Raw genomic sequence first — 20,799 nt, 5'->3', positions numbered from 1 at the left:
GGATGGGCCAAGGAATATATCCGAGTTAAAATCAATCTCTTCCTCTCATCCCTCTTTTTAACTGGGCATAGAGGAGGTCTGTTGTGGGTGGGCTTGTGTGTGGGTGAGCAGTGACTTAAGCCAGCCAGGTGCTTGCAGAACAGCACGCTGTTTGTGGGGCTGGGGGCCTACCTTACCCATCGCAGGAAACAGTTTTAAACCAGTGACATACATTCATTTTTGTTCTGCCTTGACCCAGATTTTAATATTACTAATGCAGTTAAGTGGAGTCAGAACTAATTATATCTGTAATGATGCTTCTTTTTAACATACCTAGCTACTTGATGCGGAGTTCGGTGTATAGCTGCATAAATAAATGCAATTATAGATGCAATCATGCTCGTATTTAATTGGAGGTGAGAATCTGTATCAGTAATAGTAGGGATGCTTCCTGAAAACTTGAGCCAACGTGGTGATCTTTTTAATAATACAAATAAAGACCAGGCTGTGTGCTTCTAAAGCTGCATGTGGCAAAACTGCTACTTTGTGCAAATCGTAGGAGCATAGATGGAGTGTACTCAGTAAAAGTTTGCTTCATTTGAGTAAAAGGTAGTCAGCTATATGCAAGTGTTTTTGGGGAAAAATGTAAATGAATCATCTTTCTTGGTGGGGGAAGAAAGATATATCTGGGTTAGAGTGTTTATGACTATGGCTTGTTTAAAAAATAAATACATCCTTAAATGTGTGTTTAAAAGAACTGAACGTGTCCAGGTAAAATGTATAGAATTACATTCATGCTTAACTGCCTGAGATTAGAAATTTGTCATATTAATTATGCCAAACATTTAGGTGTCCTTATGGCAAATAGTTTTTCAATTTGACTCTTAACAGATATTTTTTACCCTTTTATTGTTCTGGGTAGTAGCATTGTGCCTAGGTGTAGAAATATTAAGGTGTCCTTTTTGTTGTTTAGTGGCATAAGTACTTCTGTCATGGTTTATAAGAGGTGATATCAGATGTGATCTAAGAAACTTTGTGAAAATGGAGCTGGTGTAGGTAGGTGTTTAGTGGTTGTTTGGAGGGGAAAAGAGTCACTAGTAATGGTGAAACAGGACAAGGAAAGGCAGATGTGTTCAGGAACCAGCTGGAGGAGCTGCACTGACAGAGGGATGTGGAGGGGCAATACAGTTTTGTCATTTTAGAGTGGAAGCAGAAAACAAAAGTAGGGTCCTGTACTTGGGTAAAACATACAGAAATCTCCATCGTATTTCATGCTGCTGGTTACAAATTCTGCTCTTAGCCATGTAGTGATGATCGCATTTTGATCATGCTAATATTCAGGCATGCATTTTAAGAGAGAGACAATATATTCATGCTGTGAAGTACAACATCTAAATGGTAGTAGAGCTTTACTCTTTAAGAAATTAAGAAAGACTGATTAAGAAAGAGTTCACAGTGTATGAGGTATTAAATGACCAAACTTTCAAGACAGGTGTAATGCCTGTTAAAATGGAAACTTTCTAGAACTTTTATTTAGAGAATTCTAGGAGAAAGTTAACAAATGTTTCATGCTGCTATTACAGAATCTTCCTAGTAATCAAAGCCTGTGAACAACTGTAAAAATTCTAAGTGCCGTCTTTCAGAGTTTTAAATGGGTCATATAAGTAGTGTTCCCAAATGTCTAATTAGCAATTCTGGATGTTCAGTACAAGGTGTTAGGAATCTGGGTGAACAGAATCTTCAAATGTATATATCACACGTTTTTGTAAGAAACTGTTGGTAAAGTGTGGATTGGGGAAAATTGCTATTGACCTCTGGTCAAACTAATTAATGCTGCTGCACGTGTGAAATGCCCATGCGTTCTTATAGAAGCAAATGCCATCTGTAAATTCAAGATGCCAGGCAATAATTTGGGCATGCCTTATATAATTGTGTATTTGTTAAAAAGTTGAAGGCTATGAATTTTTGTGATTGTACTAATGAAGGATTGGCTGAGATTTAGCCTGAAGTTGTGATGTCAAGTTCCATGGTAGCCTTTTTGTGAGAATCTTTCACGTTTGGGATCTCTACTTAAGAACTGGGTTGAAGAATGATTTTAAATATTGTTGGTTTCTACTTAATTCTGTAAAAGGGATAGAGAAGGCCTTTAAGGAGAAAGCGGCTTACAGTAATTATCAGTGGTATAAACATCATACCTGGCATGTCAGAAAATAGTTGTGTAGTTTCTCACCTCTCCTTAAATTGTCTGTTCCTGCCGTTCATAATGCCCTCCCCATACCTGTCTTAATAGGAGTTTAAAATTTCTGTAGTCCTATTTAAGACAAAGCTTTTGGTACCCCTCCCTAACAGCAAATGGTTATTCTGCCTGGGGAGCTGCAATATATCCCAATCTACCCATGTCTCGCTTGCTTCTGTGGCCAAGAGATCATGAAGAAATTTCTATTCATTTGTGAGATCTGAATGTGGCATTGTGAATATGTGCCTCGGATTTCCTCATTACAATATTTATCATTTTTCCTGAAAGTTCCTTTCCTCTGGTGAATTGTTCATCCTGTAGAATAAGTCAGCTATTTCCTGTGTATCAGCATAATGTAACTTAATCTATGCAGGGATAGTGCTTTGGACCCCTTCAAAAGCTTTATATTTTGCGTACGTTTGTTGAAATTTAGAGACTTTGCTCTCCACATTTAAACAGTTTGTAATGGTGTGGGCCAAGATTGGGGATTTACTCATGTTCTGCACCCGCCTGCATCACTGATGGAGTAGCAGTAGATGGAAAAAAATGGCCCTGGACAGTTTGACCCCTGTGAGTGTTACATCCGCACTTGAGCAGTGTGGGGAGCGACGGTTCCTGCAGTTGCTTCTGCCTCATGTAACTTGAATTCAGTTCTGCGTTGCTTTGTCTGTATGAGCATCTTTGCTTTTTATTCACTGTCAGTGGAATTTAGAACTATAGTTGAACCTGTAACACCAAGCTGAAGCCCATGACACCATCTACAGTTGGTGCTTCTCATTTTTTTTTCAGTTGCTATTAAGTTAAGCAGCCTGTTAACAGACATTTTTCTTGCCCAGTGCTTAAATTAGGCTGAATTTATTTTGGGAAGTGTCTGTTAAAATCTAACCCTTTTCAAGGAGATAAAAAAAATTGTGTCTCAGATCTTGTATTCTTGGGCAGGACATTATCAAGCGGGGCTCTGGTAGTAGGCAGATGTCTTTGAGTCAGTGAAGTAGTATCTGATTCAGCAAACAGCTGGGGACAGGAGCTGAGCATGCGGGGAGACCGCCTCATCCTGTTAATGCTAACCTTGGTGGTGTGAAGAAGGGCAATAACCAGAACACTGAGGGTTCAAAAGTTGGGTGAGGGTGGAGAAGGGCGTAACCTGAAACAAGGAACCACCCGGGACTAATGGACAGGAGGTGGAGACTGATTTTGGCAGGACAAGACACTGGGAATGTTTTGGTGCCCGGACTCTAAGGTTGCAGCAGTGAACAAGACCCAAGCTTGCAGGGACAGCATGAATTCTCACCTTTCTGAAGTTTTTAATGCTTGGCTTTATAATGCTGTGTCTACAATGTTACAGTTACTGATTTGAGTATATGTCTTACAAGAAGCTGTCCTCATATAGCAGAGGTGCTTTATGAGAACTAAAGATATATAACATGCAAAGAATGCAAGCAGTTAAAGGTAGATAGAGGACAGAAGTTGAAGAACAAACAGCAAGAAAGAAACTCCACACTCCTCTTCAAAAAAAAAAAAAAAAAAAAAATCTCCCACCTGCTACTTTGCTCTGCGTGTTCATCACCTTGATCCTATGTAGAAGTAGGGAATTAAGGGCTAACATATAAGGGGCCATGATTCATAATATAATTCTAAGAAAAGCTTGCAGATAAGATCAGGATTACTTCTTACATGTAGAACAAAAGGAGTTCCTCAGCTTTTAGCTGAAGCGTGGTTTGTTTATTTTTTTTAAATCCTTGATTCTAAGAAATGATGCAGTGTAATGGCTACTTCATTAATGCTAGTATTTTCTTGCTTAAAAAGGGTCAGAAGACTTTCTATTCTGTAGATTGCGATGTTTCCTTGTGTAATCTACGTGACACCTATTTGCAAAGATTTTGGAGTTACAGATAATACTTTTTGTCATCTAAAGAGTTACCTGTTGATGATGAATTAATTGTGTGAAAGATTTGACCTTTTTTTTTTAGTTATCTTTCTCTGTCTATTTGATAATGCATTTGTATTGATCCTGAATGGTTTATCACTGATGTTTCCTGATGGATTTTGCATTCTGTGTAAAGATACGTCTATAAAAGAGGGGGGGACTGCTAATTTTACAGTGTGTTGCCACCAGATTTGTACAGGACCAGCTTGCTGTGATAGCTGAGTGATATAATACACTGTGCTTTGCTTATACTGAGTGGCCTGTGCTGTGAAACAGTTTGATCTTTGCTCCCATTATCTATTTAACACATACATTTTTGAAAATATTTACAGTGAAGGAGGAACTCAGAAATTAAATGTAGGGCAGGTGTATTTCCAGCAACAGAAAAGCATTGCGTTGCATGTTAAATATCTCTTAGAGACCTCTTCCGAAAATGGCTATATATAGACAAAGTGAGGAGAAGTTTTAAGAATGATATCAGATGCATTTTTTTATTTAGTTAACTAAAAATAAATGAACTGATAGAATGTGAAACTGCTATGTTTCACTTTAAATAAACTTGCACTTAACCATGAAGGTCTAACCATGAAGAAGAGCAGCTTTTTTTTTTAAACTGTTTTCATATTTGTACAGCGTTACTTCTTAATTCCTACAGTGATTCTTTTTTCTTTCAGTGTTTAACTGACAAAAGGTCAAAACAAAGTCTGTCCTATGAAGACCTCTTTCCCAAAATGTTGCTCTATTTCTCTTCTTTGTGAGCTTTGCGCAATTATCAAGACATTAAATTCTTGATATGTTCAGCTGATCCACTTTTTCATGTTTTAAGGTCTGTGAAAGCCCTAACTACTTCCTGGGGAATTGTTTAGCAATCCCTGTGATGTTACTGTCTTGAACTTTCCAGAGCTAGATGTCTGTTTCATTTTCAGGTATACTGCATGCATCACCTTTGTGCTGAAATAAGCATCTGTTTATTAGTTTAATAGTGAGTTGCCAGTGTTTGAGAGGTGAGCTGTATCTTTGTTACGAATATGAACCTAAATAGCTAAAGAATAGAGTGCAGTTTGTATCAGATAGGGTGTTAACAGTATGTTATGGAATTACCTTTTTCTAACCTTTTTGTTGTTGTTATTTGAACACTTTTTTTTTAAGGGCATGCTTTCTTCATTTTATTGGGTTGTATTTAAATTTCTTAACAAAAATAACTATATTGTAAATATTTTAATTATAGTGAACTATTTTATTGTTTCAGAAGTAAATGAATCATATTCTGGGATATTTTTTCCTGGCAAATATTTTTCTTTAATGATTACTTGGGGATAGCTTAAATTGTGCAGATGAATAACACTTGAAATACAGTATGATTCATCATTGCAAATGCTACAATGAGGAACCTTGTAAAAATATATACAGACCTTTTGCCTTTTATTGCAAGAACAATAGCTTTACAGGGGACTAGACTGATTGTAGCTGTTGTGGGGCAATGAAACAATAGTGCTTCTTAAGTGCATCCAGAAGTGGGGGCCAGTTTCTGTAACTAAACACTGTCATTTCTCTGTATGCTAGAATCAGCACTCTCAGAAGTGTTATAACTTGGTGGTCTGCCTCAGGTAGGTCTGTAGAGATGGGGGTTATTGTGTGAGAATGGCATCGCTTGTTAAAGTCCCTGAATTGGGACCTTGGACAATTGTTGTGTTCACAGCCATCACAAGCTCTTGTTGCAGCCCTCATGTTCTTCTGTTGTCTGCACATACCCACAAAGTTGTGTTGGTTGCCTGTAGGTGGGCTCACGCTAAATGTAACTACATCATAGCAATCTTTTCCTATATGTTTGCTAAATTGCTGTCAACTGCTCTGAATTATGTTTGTTTGTTTTTCCCTGCACCCATTTTTAGGAACTTGCTACAACTTTTCTCACTCTGAACATGTGGTAGCAATGCTGTTTGTGTCTTTCTGTGCACTGCTCCCTGCTATCTGTAATGTAAAAGCAATCTGTGCCAAGCTACCTGTAGTGTAAACGGCCTGCAGTTCTTTCCTATGTGGAGGTAGTGCTCTTAATTTCTCATATTTTACTATTGCTTTGTTTTGTTGTTGTTTTTTTTTTTTTTTTTTTTTTTGCTGTGAAGTCAATCAAGACATTGGCCTGTTTTTGAACATTGTATGACTATTTTCATCAAGAAAAACATTGGTGGGGATCCTTAGCTAGTCTACACTTGTAGACTACTCTTACGTATTTAATATATTTTTATGTATTTGTAGCAAATACAGGTTAGTTTTGTTAGCAAATGCAGCAGAAGCCAGCCATAGGGTGGTGCAGAACCAGCTCAAAGTTAATGGCCTCTGCATTGAATTGCAGTTTCTGAGTTGTCTTCAAAGTCAGTCGCAGGTGAAGGAGTTCAGGTGCAGCTCCTCGGGTATTCAGCAGGCATTCACAGAGCCAGATTTAAATGCTAGAGCTGAGTAAGCAGTTCCATGGCCCTCTGAAAACAGAAGAGAGGAATGTAAATACTTCATATTTTCTTTTGTTAGTGGAGTGGATGTGTTCTTGTATTTTTGTTGATTATGCTGTTTTAAAATATTTCGAAAAGTATCATAACATCTAATATAGACAAGTATACACAGTAAACTTTTTAAAGTGCAGTTGGAAGTCTGGGCACCTGAAAAGAGTCCACTTCCTGCATCTGCAAAACTGATGTATGTAATGTAGAATGTAAAGTTAAGTTCTAGTGTGTTTTTTTGTTGTTGTTTTTGTTTTTAGGAACAGAAGTGTAATACACAAATTGTTTTTTGATGTTTTTAGGTAGGGTGGGTTTTCTTGTTTGTTCGTTTAAAAAAATAAATAAATAAATTCTCTTTAGCCCTTACCCTACCCTTCCCTTTTAAGCTGCTGTCCGGACAAATATTTGTAAACAGAAAGTAAAGCAGTCTCTTCTGCATGCACAAAGCCCTGGGGAAAATGAGGAAATGTTTTAGTGTGTGTGAGGCTTTTAATACTTTCTTTTGCTCTGATTTATCTTTCAAAGAGATGTGGAGGTCTGCCTAAAAAGCTGGAATATGCTCCCTGTGAGCTTATATTACCTTCATTTAAACTCTATTGCTGAGACTCCGGAATTCATGGACAGAATGACCAGAACAGCAAATATTACAGCAAATATAAAAAAAGCAGTTATTGGATAAACTGGTATGAGCCCAGCTGCTGTGGATAAATTGATTTTGCTGTTGCTTTAAATCTATGATGTGTTGGTATTTTGGCAGAGTAAGAAAAACAAGGATATTAGAAAGTAATTTACTGCGCTGGGATTAGTAAAGAGTGTTCTGTTTCTATGATTGGGGCAGAACAGGATGGTTTAGATGTGTCTGATAAACAGGACGAGGTCTAGTCTGACAGCTGGCAACAATAGTTTTTGCTCAAAGTCAGGTGTACTAAATTAGCAAATCTATTACAAGGATACAGGAGAAATCTCACAGAAGACAGCCTTGTAGGCAGAAGTGTTGCCAAATGGGAAATGATTCATCGTCTCTGAATGGGATGAGCACTGAGCAGAAGCAGTTTAAACCTCAGACTCCTTTGGCTCATAAACCACCAAATATGCGATTAACACTTTATCTCCTCCAATCCTGTGTTTTTTATTGTCTCCTGAACAGCAGCCTATATTTAGCATCAAAATCTACTAGACTTACTTAATTATTCTAATTTCTCTTTTGTAAGTTTGGACATGTATAGGTACATTTTCTAACTTTAAACCATAAGATATTTGGATGTATCCTAGAAATACTCCAATCTTATGACCTTTTTGGCAATATTACATTTTAGTGAGGACTGTTATGCATCTGGAATGCAAGCATGACATGAGGGACCCTGGCAGGACTTGGTGAACTGACTTCAGTGTAGTGCTTTTTTGTTTGTTTTTGTTGTTTTTATGTTTAGTGAAAATACGTGATTAGCTAGAGATGTAGTTTAATGTAGCGTGCTAGTTTGAGGGTGGCCATTGCATTTTAATTTTTAGTATTTTAAAAACTTGTCTTTCTTTAACACTGACAATGCCATTAGTATTCTGCAATACCTGAAGAACAGGCCAGGCCTCTCAATATTACAAACAGGAGAAATACTTGTGAATTCTTAAATTTAGGTAATAATCAGTGCAAAAAGCAGGTACAATGTGCAAAGCTATTTGAAAGGATGTAGAGGTTGGAAAAGGCTTGTGTTCCTGAGTTTCAGTATGTCTCTGTTATTGTTTAATGTAAGGTATCGTATCAGCTTTAAGATATGTAGATGATAGAGAAACTAAAGCAATTAGGTCATGGAAGTTGTTTATTATTAAATAATTGAAATGCAAGAGGAAAAATGATTTTGCTTGCTAGGTTAATACATTTCTATATTTTTCATGCCTGGGATAGCACTGGGTTTAGCAGTTGAAATATCCAAGGAACAGTATGCCTAGGAAATTAATGTAAAATTCCTCTGGAAAATGGGGTCTGGCTTCCTTGCCTCTTCCCTTGTATGCATATGTGTATAAGAAAGAAATGGTAGGAATCAGGAGGAGAAATGTTTGGTAAAATATTTTGTGAGCACAGCTGCCAGTAGTTGAGGGTTTCTGGAGTGAAAGGTACGAGAGTAAATGAGGTCCTTCCACTTCTGTGCCCCCTCAAAATCCCCTTCTTGTCCACTCAGACTTTCTGAAGCTCATAATTGGTGTTTGAGGTCAATGGAAATACTTGCTTGTTACGTTTGAAAGCCATTCTGTCTTTGTAGATGCCTGGTAATAAAATCTCCTCCAGCTTCCTGGAAATACCTGGATTTTTATTCATTTGCTATTTTGCTAGAAGTGTTGATTCACAGTGTTAAACTTTTTACATTAGTGCTTTACACTCCTTCCTCTTTCAGTCTCACCTGCTAGCCATTGTTTTTCTTGTGCTTCACTGTACTGCGTATCTGCCATGTGCGCTCCTTTCTCAAAAAAAAAGAAAAAAAAAATTCTTTTTTTTCCACCACTTGAACATTGCATCTTCCCAAAAGATTTCTGAAATTGTAGTTTAAATTGCATAGTAAGCTTATTTGGTGGCAGGATTCTTTCTTTCCATATATTGTCAAGCTATTTCTTCCAAATCCCTTAGTGTTCTGTTTCTTTAAAATCCCTTTCATATTATTTCCTACAGTAGTACATAAATTGTACTGATTTGATTAAATTTAAACAATTTGTGTAAAAGCAAAGCAAAACAATGAAAAGTTGGTGCTTTAATGTAAGTTTCTTTACTTTTGTTGAAGTAAATAGGATTAAACATCCAATTAGCTCATCTCTGTTTAACAGCAACAGCTTCTTAAACTGTTTGGATTTGTTCTGTAGAACACATCTGTTTATGCAGAGAAACTAAACTGTATCTGTTAATATTAAAGGACTGCAGTGATGTAACTACATCCATTTATAAATTGTATAGTGCATTGATTATAATCACCTCTTTGAGATTTGGAGTCACGGTTTTCTGATTGTGGGGGAAGGCTGAACTGAGGTGCGTGAGATCTTTAACAAGGTATGGGTGTGTGATACAGTCTTACTTTTCTGTAGGTACTTCCTGTAAGCAGTTGGTGTTTTCCCCATTTATATGGTATTACATTTCTGTAGGTAGAGACACCAAGTAGTAAGAGTCATCAGCTTAAAAACCAGGTAAAGGTATATGTAGTCCACCGATCTTTCTGCTGACCATATTTTTTGGCAGAAGCCTTTAATAAATATTATTTAGAGCAAGACCATACTTCTGAGTAAATTGAACTGTCAAGCTGAATAGAGTCAGTTTCCAGAATTGAAAGCACTCCACTAAAAGGCTTTTCACCACAAAAGTAAATAGAGGGACATTGTGCTTAAATATTTCAACTACATTAAAGAAGGAGGAGGAGGAAGGATCCCCATTCTATCAGTGAGATAAATCACAATCCATGTCTGAAGTTGTGGATGTTGGTAATACAGTACGAAGATGTGAAGAGTACATCATCTATCTGTATTTCCCCATACAATGTGATTTCAGTACATCAGGTGTAGTAGTAAAACAAAATTGTGCTGAATGTGGAGTTCAGGTTTGTGAAATACCTAGGGTAGATCCTTAACCAGTGATTTTTACTAATGATAGTTTTGAGATCATGATCCTCATTAACTCTTTAACATTGATTTTTTTTTTAAAGGAAATTATTTAAAAAAAAATGCACTCAAATACTTTTTTATTTTTGAAATGCCAGAATCGACTGCTTTTTTTTTTTCCCAGAAAAATTCTCACCTTAGCTATTGTCACATTTTAGGAATTGCTTCTTACAAAGCCGCTGACAATTCTTTTATTAGTATATTAGTATAGAGATATTTGCAGTATTTCACTGAAGAGTGACATGAGAATTTCTGTGAGTATGAAGGGTAAATAATATGCATCCTTTTTCTTTTTTTTTTCCTTTTGCCTCTTCCCAGAAAAGCCCCGGCAGTAGCAGAGTGTCCCACCAGGATCATGTTTGTAGCAGAGAGAATTTTGAGACTTCCTGTTTAAATCAAGTTTGTGACTGTGTACTGACAGACAGCAGTGATCCTGAAGTCTGAAAAGCTTCTGGTATCTACAGCTCCTCATACCCAGGAGCCGGGGTTAGCTGCAGGTGCCTCTTGTCTGAAGCCCTTTTTAAAATTCAGGGCATTTTTGTCTGGTTGGTAATTAGATCATGAATTTCTTTTGTTATTGCCTCTGCTATAGCTCATTCAGAGGGTGGAGAGTTTCACTGCAGTGAGACAAATCTGAGGGCTCTGCTTCTTGTTAGCGTGTTTTTTCCCTCAGTACATTTCCATAGGTACGTGAAATACATCAGACAGAACAGAGCTATAATTTGTTTCTTGTTAGCTTTTTTCCCAACTCTTGTTCCTATGGGGGCAGAGAAATATATGGGTAAATTTCCGTGTTGAGTTTTTTATTTACTCATCCTCAGAGGAAGAATCCTATGTTTGCTAAGTATTTTGGGGCATGCGACTTCATAATTTTGGACTAATCACTTCAGTCTAACCTGGGTCTTGCTTTAAAAACTAGCTGCTGGGATTTCAAACGTGTTTTTGAGAACTGAGGTAAGATTTTAGCATAATGATTCTTAAGAATTTGAGATGAGAGCATCCCCTTTTCCTGACATATTAAATAATATTTCTGTATTTCTAGGATAATAGAAGTAATGCTCATAAAAGAGTTTACTTTGCTTACATTTGAATTTTAGTAAAAAAATTCACCTGCAGAAAGGTGAATTACATTTCATTGCAACAGAGAGGATCATACAGAAAATAAAACAGTAAAGCTGGTTGGTTTGCTGGTATTTAATAAATTTCTGTTTCCCAGCCTGTTTCCTGCTGTACAATTTTATATGTACTAAAGTGTGAGAAACAAAAGAGAGAACTTTGAAGTTGATTTTTGACTGCTGACATCTCTCTTTTTTTTTTTTTTTTTTTTTTTTTTTGAAAGTATCTTAATAGCTTTTAATTTCAAGCTATGGATTTTTTGCCCCCTAATGGACCAGCGTCGTATTTAGTGTTTGTAAGTGCTGTATTTATGATGAATTCATGATACAACAGTGTTTTTCAAATGTTGAAAAATGGATGAGATGTGAGAGCTAGGCCATTTTGTAGCAGGGTGGAGAAGTTAAGTGGAATTTCTAGTGTATGAAAGTTATGCATTAGAAACATCCTGGCTGGTCTGAGAGGCTCCATCCACACTAAACCAGGAAATGCAAATATTCGTAAACCCTTTGTTTTCTTAAAATTTCCCACGTGTTATGTCTGCTTCTTTTTTTGCTGTTTGAGGCTCTGATTGAAGCCCTAGCTTACACATCCCCCTGATGGGGATGGTTTCGTACTGTAATATTCAGATCTGATTTGCCTTTTTGGTATATAGCTCAAAAAAAAAAAAAATCTTTGTGTTTTGCAACATACTCAGTTTTGCTGGTTTAAACGTGAATCTCTGTAAAAGGCTTGTAAGCCTTCATGGTAAGATTTAAAATGCTTGGGGAGGGTTTGCTACCTTCATTGCGAAAGTGGCAGCATAATTTCTTTCCTTTACCTCTTGACAGGCGTATCAAACAAACTGGACACTTGAATAGACTTCATGACGTGTGTGGCAGTAAGCCCATCACTGAATGAATCTAGGAAATGTGAATTCATTACTTGCTCGAACGAAGAATTCTGTGGTGTGGGGTTTTTTGTGTTTTGTTTTACTTTTGGCTTAGAGTGGAATAAGGGAGGAGAAGTGGAAAAGGAAGCCTTTTGTTTACAGTAAAACAATGCTGTGAAGTAGACATCATGATGTTAAAACAGGAGTCTAAACATGGCAAATCTCAGCAGACTCCATCTGGCCGTGTCCACAAGTCATTCAGACATGCCAGGCACAGACTGCTGGAGTTGTGAGTTGTTGTCGGGTCGCTCCCCCCTTACTGGAATTTAAAGTAGCCCTGGAGACTCTGTCCCAGAATTTTATTATTGCATGAGATGAATGACTTATTGGTTTAACTGCTTATATTCAGTGTTGCAATGCATCTCTATTAACATTTCTTCCATGATAAATGTAGGGTATTTTCATCTTGAACTTTAATCTCCATGAGTTACATGCAAGTAATTTGGGTCTAGAATTCTAAAGAGTTAAAACACAACCTACCTTTATAGGCAGAATTTGATACAGTGAATCTACTAGAAAGGAAAATACACTGTTACTGTGTTAGTTTCTCCTGTATTTTGCAGTATTGTAAATTACATTATTCGAAGATTTTTTTTTGTCATGTTTGGATAATCCATATTGCTGTTTGTAGTTTGAATGCAGGTTATGGTGGTTTTGTTTTTGTCCAAAAGGATTAATCCCAGTTTGTGGAGACACAAGCTTCTAACTGACAGTATATATAAGCAGGTGCATGTGATCCTTTGAAATGGGTTTCATTTTTGAGATTTTCACAACACAAGACAGATAAGAAAATATGTGTCTTGTGTTGAATTTGAGCTTACAGAGATGTGTTTATGGGACAATTTAGAATTGTAACCATTATTAAAGGAAATTCTTGATAAAAGTGCTTTTCTAATACTGGGATTACCCTAATATGTATTTAAAAAAGAAGAGTTTACTTAAAAGCTGTCTACCTTGTGTTTGGCGTATTAAATAAATAAAAAGGTAGGTTGTATTAAAACACCTTGTGTTTTAATAGGGTTAGCACTTTAAAAGTGTGTCCGCACTTCTGAATTGTTCTAATGTGTATTCCAAGTCAATTGGAGTTGGCATGTGATTCTAAATTTACATTGGATTAAAATTACGTGTATAATTCTGAAAAGGAGTTGGAAATTAGTTTTCCACCAGTATGAACTGGAAGTGAATGTGGTGAGCCTATGGCCAGATGTTAGCTCTTTAGGTAACCGTGCCAGTTGAAGAAGCTAACACCCTTCCAAGTTGTCCTGGCTGCTGTAGCTCTGGGGGCAGAAGGGTGTCTGGTATGCATTTCCTAATTCACAGCAGTAAAAGAAATGCAGATGAAACAGTGATGGTGATTTGAGGTTCACCTGGCTGTTTCTGCTTTAGGAAGACAAGGTAGTACTCATGTTGGTTTTCCCTGGTGCAGGGTTCCCATCTAATTTAATGGAGTAGGGTATGTCTGAAATCATCACCAGTTTGTCCCAGCTGAGCTGGACTTCCCTCTTCATGTCGTTTGGCACCTTTGTGTCAGCACGTGCTGCCTCCGTACTGCTCCCTGCAACAGAACAGAACCGGGGTGACCCTTTCAGCTCGCTCACGTTTTCAGAGGATGGTGTTAGGAGTTTTCAGTGGGGTAGCACTGGATTTCCAGTTAAGTATGGGGAAAAAGTAGTTAAACCTTTTTAGGAAGGGCATGCCAGCCTCTGTGTTTGTATATACTTGGTGCTGATTCTTGTTTAGTGCTTGGTAGGTTGTTCTTAATTTCTAGTGATTTGTGAGACTTCAAAAGAGAAGCTGCTAAGATGTAAAATTGGAGCACCCTTAAAGCGATAAAGCGTGTATGCTTTCAAGAGAAATACCTTGTTCAGAAATACCTTGGATTCTGTTGCTTCTGTGTGCTTTAGGAAATAAAAAAAAATAAAAAATAAAACTTAATCTGAATTTTTAAGATTCAATTTGTTTCTCTGAAAGCCTGGAGGGTGTTGGGTAGTTATTTTGATAGCCTAATGGAAAAATATGTTTATATATATATTTTAATAAATGTCTGGAACTGCACAGCAGAGGCAGGAGGAAAACTATCGGTCTATATTAAAATGAAAAATATGGGAGTGTACTGTTTCAGTTTTAGAGCTGCAATACTGACTGGTATGGAGTGCATTTTTACAGGACAACTGCAAGTTGCTGTCAGAAAGGTAGTTTGGTCTCTCCTTACCTCCTCTGCAGCCACGTGCTTCTGCTACTTCCTTTGCAATAGCTCTACTGATGGCGCGGCTGCAGGATAAGGCAGCGCAGCTCTTGGAGCCAATGGAAAATGAATCCACCTCCCCAGAGGGCTAACGTTCTGTTAAGCCAGTTCAGCTTCCTGATCTACCTTGCATCCATATGATTGCTAGACCTGATTTGAGAGAGGAACAGCTGCAGCCCTCTTGATTGTTAGGTGCAACATGAAACCTTCCAGCTCGTGTTGATTAGTGATCATGGTTAGAATAATAGTCAGCTGCTGTGCTCTTAGGTATTTCATGTTTCAGTACCTTCTTAACTCAGAACCCCTGTGCACCTGTAAAGCACACATTTGTTATGTTTATGTATCTTTGTGTGCCCCTTCTTGATGATAATAAATTGTCATCTTATTAAAATGCACAAATTTCATTAACTTAAAAGTAAATTCTTTATGATCATGTTCAGTTAGCTTGTTCAGCTGCAGGGGAAAAAAAAAACACCTTTCAAAGGAAATGAAAATCGGATGTGAAAAATAAAAAAATCCTCAGAATAATTGTAAAATAAAACTTAATGTGAATAGTTGGGATAAACAATATTATTTTAAAATTTTAATTGAGAAAGTTATTACTTGAACAGCAGTATTTGTAAATCTATATGGCGTTATTTACAGCTCTCTTTGTTCAATGACTAGTCAAAGACCTCCTGTTTTATATCTTCCCATGTGGGAATTTAGGCAGGTCCAAGGAGGGAGTGCAAGCAGAAAAATATAAGTTGCTCAGCAGCATGCCAACAATGGATGAAAACAGTAGGAATTTGTTAGAAATGTTTAAAGTATTGAGCTATGCTGCTGGAACCTGTGCATGGTGTATCGTTTGCCCCTCTCAAATGTTTTTTTTTTTATTTAAGAAAACAAACTTTTGAAGAGTTTTATGCACTATGGACGAAGGCATGCAATGTCAGCCATAGGTTCAGAACACCCCAAACAGTGTCTGGGTCCCAGGGGCAGCAATCTGAAAGCCAGGAGGGGCGTGCGTGTGCTTGGTTGTGTCCCTCCCTCTCCTCCCCCCCAGCCAGGCTCATTCCAATCAGCAGTGTAATTGGAATGCAACCACAGTCTGGAGGAGGAAGGGGAATTTTTGGCAAGAAGAGACAGAGCAGTTGGGAGCTTTATTCAGATTAAAGCATAGACGACCATTCATTATCAGTACAACACGCATTAGCAACAGCACAGCATTGTGTTTCTACAGCTGGGACTTATTTTAGTGATTGTATTGCAGTGCGTATTACATGCAAACAACTGGGATCTGATCACAAAAAGCAATGCTAATGGCTTTCATTAAAAGATGGTGTTTCTGTAGAGGGAAGAAAGACTTGTCTTCAAAATGAGCTGTTGTGGTAAAAATTGATAGGCAGCCTGCCTTTCTGCTCACTGTCCCGTGTGTTCCATATGCTCTGGAACAAGCGCTTTTTGGGGGAGAAAAACCCTTGGGTGAAACAACAACAACAAAAATGTAATGCTAAAGCGGCTGGTTGGATTCAGAAGGCTGAATCAGTTTCTCTGTGGTGATGACACTGAAAAGCCAGAAGATCAGTAAACACAATCTTAACTTTTGGACCCGCTCCTTTTCTTCCTCCTGTAAACCCCGGGCTGTCCGTTGACACAGTATTGGTTGCTTGCGAATGCCTGACATGAAATGGGGGTTGTTTTTTTTATTAAGTCACGTACTGAATTGTAAATGTGTTGATTGTGTGTTTCCTTCTGCTGCTTCAGCCTGTGTGCTCAGTTCCTCTGGCATTTGATTACTTTTTATTTTCTTACCTTTCTTCTTGTATCTTCCCATCAAAGTATTAGATACACACATTTAAAATTACTAACTTTACAGGATAGCTTAAGAAATATTAATTTTTAATACTTTTTTTTTTGTTAATCCGTTGTTTCTGTTGTGCTGATCTACATCTGTAGTCCTTAGATACTCATTGCTGGGTACAAACACTTATTCAATCCTTTTTAATTTGTCATAAATCAGGAGATGCATTCTAACAGATGAGAGTACGAGCATACCAATAAAACATGTTGTACGTGTGAGGTACAGTATTAGTATTCCTATTTTGCAGGTGAAAGGAAATGTTGATGTAAAGAGTTTGATACAGATTACATAAACAGTTTGATACAGGCTGGATATGCCCATGAGGATTGAGTACCAGGTCTCTATGTTTAAGTGCCCATCAGTGCTCAGATGTTGCAGGTGGCGGCTGCAGCTGATCCAAGTTGGGCTCCTTCAGCCTTGCACATTTTCACCTGTTGCTCCTGGCCTTAGGTTAGCATTACTGTCTGCCTGGTTGTGCAGTAAGACAGTTCAGAAAATAGATCCAGCTAAAAACATAACTTGCACACACAAAAAAGTAAAAACTTAGTTATTTTGTTGTATGGGTTTTGTGAAGTGATGGGTCATGCTGGTGCTGGCACTGGCATTTAGGTTGACTTGAACTCTCCTGTGGGACTGAGTATTACATACCCGTGCTGCCTTTGTCTCGTTCTTTGTAGTGTCCTATGGACTTGCTAGAAAGGAGTTGGTGTAGTCATCTGCACCTGAGCAGCCATGATGAGAAAAAGACCACGTGGATACCTTTAGTGGTGGCCAGGGAGTGAGAGCACCATCCACTCTTCCATAAGCTCAGCGAATGTTTTCTTTCTGAACAGTGCCTTCCTCCAGACTCAACTGAGATCTGTTGTCTTACTTTTGAAGGTGGTTGGGATCATTGAAAACCCTTAGATCATTTCTAAGATTCATTGATTCTGTGAAATCTGATGATCTCTCTTGTTTTCCACTTGTTTTCATTCTGTGTGTTTTCAAATGCATTTTTCCCCTGCTTTCTTATTTTCCTGCGCTTTAAGTATGGAGACCGTGCATTATATATATTTACTGTTCTGAAATAAACATAATTTTTAGTATTTAAATAAAATGTTAGTGTGTGGCATAGGATAGCTTCCATAACAACTGTTTGAAGTCATGAGAAGTTTGATTTGCCTGTAAATACAATTCCAAAGTAAAAAAAAACGATTGTAACAAGTTACTTTTTTTGCTAATTACTGAAGGAGATGAGTTCAGAAAATGATATTTATCTTTCTTAAAAAAAAAATAATCTAATTTTCAATAATGATGGCTGCTTAATAGCACATAAATTTTAATGGCTAATATGTGAATTAGATTACAAAAGTTTGGAGGTATTAAATATTTTCCATTTAGTTGCAATAGTAAAATCGTCAGTAAACCTTTCTTTGTCAGTCCTTGGAGTAATCGGAAGAAAGAAATTGGCAAACGTGATTCACTTAATTCCTATTTTTCAGTATTTGAGACCTGCGCATAGCAAAGCTGTCATGGAAGGAGACTGTGTGGTTTATACCATTTTGCTTTTTTAATGTTTCTGTGAGCTGACCTGAGTAGCACATGTTAGAATGAGATCATAAGACATGATAGAAAGATATTTAATGAACGTATAGTATGTAAAATTGATGTGTGTGTTTGTCTTGGCACGTGTACATTGTGCCTTTGTATTGGAATACTAATGTTCTCTGTAGACTACCCAGGAAGTCTGTAATGAATATAAAGCATAGATATCCACTGAGTCACTGATATTTTGTAATAAATGCTTTATCTCCTTATGTGTACTAGAAACCATTAATGTCTTTTGATGATGTACTTACAGTACAATGCTCCTCCCTCCCTCTTTTTTTTCAAACCAATGTCAGGATATCCAGGCGTTGATTTGTTTTCTAGTTTCTGAAAACCTTCAGTGCAAGTTTAAATAGCTTAACATTTTTTTTTGGTTTAGGAAGAAAAAATAATAAAAATGTTATTTGTACATGTTTGTTTTAGAACAAATAACATCCTTCTGTGGCCTTGTGTGCCTCTAGAGGATCTGTTAATGGTACAACCACATAGGTCTGGTAATGATGTGGGTTTGGTTCCAGAATCATCAGCATTTTGACTTGGCTTTGTCAGGGAAAAAATGATCTCGCTCTGGTTCTTTCTGTTTTTTTGAATGTTTGGCTCAAATCTGACGTAGGATAGAATCTCAAAGATAATTAAGCCCCATGAGTTTTATGAGAATTGCTGCCTGGATAAGGAGGAGAGCCTTAGCAGTGACCTGAAATGAGAGGCACAAACTTCAGGGAGAGATCAGGTGTTGCTAGACCACTGGAGAGCCTGCGTGGGAGAGTGTCCGTGTAAAGGCCCAACCGATGGGAAAAGCTTCAGCTTTAGCTTTCAGTCAACCATAAAACATAAATCCATAGGAAACCAAACTTCCTTAGTTCTAATTCTAAAGGAACTATTAATCAGTTGGTTATCAGAATATTGAGAATAGATATAATTGTGTTGAAACTGTTAGAAAAATGGAACATAAACTGTGGTACTTTTCCCGCCAGTGGGAAAAGTTTTGTGCAAAAAAGTCCTGAGATAGATTAGAGCTGTGTGTGGAAAAAATCATTTAATCTAGAATTGAGGTTATGCTCCTGGGATCTGGGCTTTTTTTACTTAGAAATACCTGGCAGAGAGGCTGTTCTTAATAGATGATTTCCCAGCGTCTCTTCTGTTTTGTTAACCTGACAAAGCCGGAATTGGATGACATCTGAGTGTCCTTAAATGTGGTTACTAGAAGGAGAAATCTCAAGCCAAAAGTATTAATTTGTCCACTAGTGGCTAATTGTTGGGGAAACAGTTACTAGTTTGTATATTGTGCGACGTGAGACTTTGGTTAAATTGCAGTGGCAGACTTGATTAATATTTTGAAAGGAAGTTTTCATAATGAATTAACTTTATGATTTCTTTCTGAAAAGACTAATCAAACCTCTTTTATTTTTGACATTACACAATTTCAGGAGCATACTGTCTGGCCTTCTGTGTTGTAGATGAATTCTGCCTGAACTGTCAGGTTTAAAAGCTTCAGCTTCATTTGGCAGTTCCCATATTTTATTTGCACAATTTCATCCATTATAATAGTGTTTGTTTTTTTTTTTTTTTTTTTTTTTGAGATATTTAAGAAAGTGGCCATCTATACAAGCATCTGTTTTATTTGAATGTTTTTTTGTTTGCTTATTTTTTTATTTTTTTATTTATTTTTTTTACCTCTAAATGAAAGATGGCTGCTAGATAATAATCTCTTTCTGTTCTTGGGTGAGTGGTGTTAGCTGACAGCTAGCTGTCAAGCCAGGGATATTCCCGTTGTCATAAAATCTTAAGGAACTGCAGAAGCATTTCTCAAAGTTTGTTATTACCTGTTTCCATAAATATCTGTTAAGTTGTGAATTGTATATGGATTAATTAGTTCTCAAATTGCTGGGCATCTGGAGGTCTCTAGTGGATTTTATTACGTGATCCTAAGGACTTTATTTGAAGGTTTTGTGGAGTAGACTGTGATGAGACAGTCTGTTTGCTATACATGCTTGATCTCCAGGTATCAGAAATACCTAAAATGCTGGGTGCATTATTACAGTTTTACCATTGTTGACCATTTACAGTCAAATTATTGGCTGAAAATCCTTAAGTGCAGCTACGCTTTGGAATTCTCATTGTGTCTTTGAACTGAGAGAAATTATTTCTTGACCTTTTTTATTCCTTACAAAGAAACAACTAACAGCCTGGTACCAGGCAATTTTCTGACGCATTAACAGTATTGTTATTAGGACTCTGTTGCATGAAATTAATTCACTGAAACTTTTCTGGGAGCTTATATATATATATGCCTTTTCTATGTATATGTTAATGCATTGTTTTATGATTACCTGTAGTTGTTAATGAGTATAGCTTTCTGTTTTATGGAGGACCAAGACTTGTTAGACCTGACTAGAGTTTTAGTTAGATTTTACAGTGGTGAATTTGCCTGGAAAGTGCTTTCACTAAAATCAACATCTTCATGAACATGGCCACATGAGAATTGGGAAAGCATTCATTCCACTGATTTAGAATAATACATAACTTGGACTGGGCTAGCATACAAAACTATTTGGGATGGTGCTTCTCTGCCCTGACTTTGGAAATCTTTGTGACAGTGTTCATGGACTATCTTTGCTTGCTTTTATTTGGCAAAATACCGTGAAAAAAATGGAAAATCACGTGTTCTGCAGTATCTCATTGAGGATATTCAGTAGTGCAAAGCCTGACTGTTTTGAGGTGGTGTCTGTGGGATGCACTTGCTGGATGCTCTCTTCTGTCTTTGCTTTTCCTGGTAGTAATTAATATTGGAGGTCTCACGGAAAAAATAT

At 37.2% G+C, this 20,799-nt stretch overlaps 1 protein-coding gene across 4 annotated transcripts in view; it reads left to right on the top strand.

Moving 5' to 3' along the window:
* The window catches only part of SMURF2 (SMAD specific E3 ubiquitin protein ligase 2), a 67,759-nt gene that overhangs the window by 7,069 nt on the left and 39,891 nt on the right, over positions 1–20,799 (top strand). The gene's annotated exons all lie outside the window — the stretch shown is intronic.

The sequence above is a fragment of the Netta rufina genome (genome assembly GCF_964035555.1).
Source record: "Netta rufina genome assembly, chromosome: 19".
NCBI lineage: Eukaryota > Metazoa > Chordata > Aves > Anseriformes > Anatidae > Netta > Netta rufina.
This window is presented reverse-complemented; position numbering and strand designations above follow the sequence as displayed.